The sequence below is a fragment of the Triticum dicoccoides genome, chromosome 4B (assembly GCF_002162155.2).
Source record: "Triticum dicoccoides isolate Atlit2015 ecotype Zavitan chromosome 4B, WEW_v2.0, whole genome shotgun sequence".
NCBI classification, from domain to species: Eukaryota; Viridiplantae; Streptophyta; class Magnoliopsida; order Poales; family Poaceae; genus Triticum; species Triticum dicoccoides.
The window spans coordinates 550,411,536-550,413,378 of record NC_041387.1 but is presented as its reverse complement, the minus strand read 5'-3'; positions in this window follow the sequence as shown (position 1 = coordinate 550,413,378).

Sequence of the window (1,843 nt, the reverse complement as noted above, 5' to 3'; positions counted from 1 at the left end):
ACGGAATCAGATAGACTATGAAACCACTCCGGTTAAAACAAGATAAGAAACAAATAAGACTGAAAGGATTTAGGCAGCACTCCGACTGGACATGGAAAGAATAGAACATGAACTTGAGAGGAAGGAATGATACTTGATGAAGACATGACACAAAACTCCGGAAAGAATTGAAAGAGTTGAATGAAAACAACTGAGAAGAAAATGACAACTTGTGCCATGAATGAAATAGAAAGCAACCTTAGGAGAAAAGATTGCATGGAGTTGATGAGAAAATTCAACAACGAAAAGAATCAGCTTGTTGTGGACTTATGGAAAACATCTCAAAAATTATGAGGTGATAACCGACCACAAGCGGAAATGATTGGATAGCTGAGAAGAACGAAGAAATGCAAAACTCCACTTCAAAAGAAAATGAAGAAATAATTGCACTACGAAAGGCAAGAAGGAAAGATACTTGAGCTCCTTCGATAAGAATCTTGATGAACTCTTGAAGAAAGAATTAAATCATGAAGAACCACCATGAAGAACTCCGGTAACAAAAGGACAATGAGATAGAATTGAAGGATGAAAGAATAAGATGAGCCTTGCGATGATTTAGATGGAGGTTCCGACGAAATGACCAAGGAAATTTGAACTCCGGAAAAGAAAAGATGAAAGCACCTGGAACTAGAATTTATTCATCAAGAACAAATTCCAAAGGAAGGAATTAACCACTTTGATGAAATAAGAATAAGATTTATTGTATGCTTATCCTTCATCAAATAAATTGATGACTTAGCAATGGATTTCGCCTACTACTTATTCTTCTTGAAAAGGATTGAGAAGTGACATGTAGCAAACTTGAGAAGGTCTTCATGAATCACCGGTAGGATTGAAAAGAACGAATGAATTAAAATGATAATCGAGGAAAAAGAATCTTGAACGAACCACTGTTGGAAATGAAAAGGAACGAACAAAAGAGAAAGAATCGCCGGGAAGAATTAGAAGAACCAATAAGCAAGAGGGGATTTAGATGCAACAGAACAAAGAGATAACGATCTAATTAAAGAACACTTGAACGAAGCACCGGGATAAATAGAGAACGATGACTGGAATGATGGCCTCCGATGAAAATAAATGGAATAACAACTCCTGAAATACTCCAGATGGGTGAGAAAAGGAATATCTGACAAATGGAATAATTCGAGACTGATAGCATGAAGCTGAACCACGAATCGTCGAGAGAACGGACAAGATTTAAAGGGAAACTCTTCTGCGATGGACGAGAAACACCACCGAAATTGTTGAGATACTCCGGGAGAATGAAAAGCAGAGAGGTTGAGCCAACAATGAATTTGAACTCCGGGAGAATTTGAACGAGATCTTGGGAAGGCATCTGACTGATGGAATCCATTCTTACGTCAGACTTGAAAAGAATTCAAAATAACTCCGGGGAATTAGAAGAGTCAGGTAAGATCCTGGAAAAATACCTGTGGGTTAGGGCCCACTAAAGAGAAAACACCGTTGGAAAAGGGATGTTGAACAGATAGATGATACACCGAAAGAATTGAAATATTTGAATGCGGTGACAACCTCGAATCAATTCAAACACAGACGAATCTCCTGAGATGTCTTGAACACTCCGGAATGACAAACTGGCGAGAGGCAAACGAGCAAGGAGAACACTTTAACCAAGGAAAAGAATATGATCACCCAAAAAACTTGAATTGAGTGCACCGGGAAAAGAAAGGGATGAAGCATGACGAACGAGACGAGAATTCACCGGTTGAAATAATTTACGAAAGATGAAGAGGTTCCGCACGAATGAGATAGATGGTCGAGAGAGAGTCAGACTCCGGGAAGA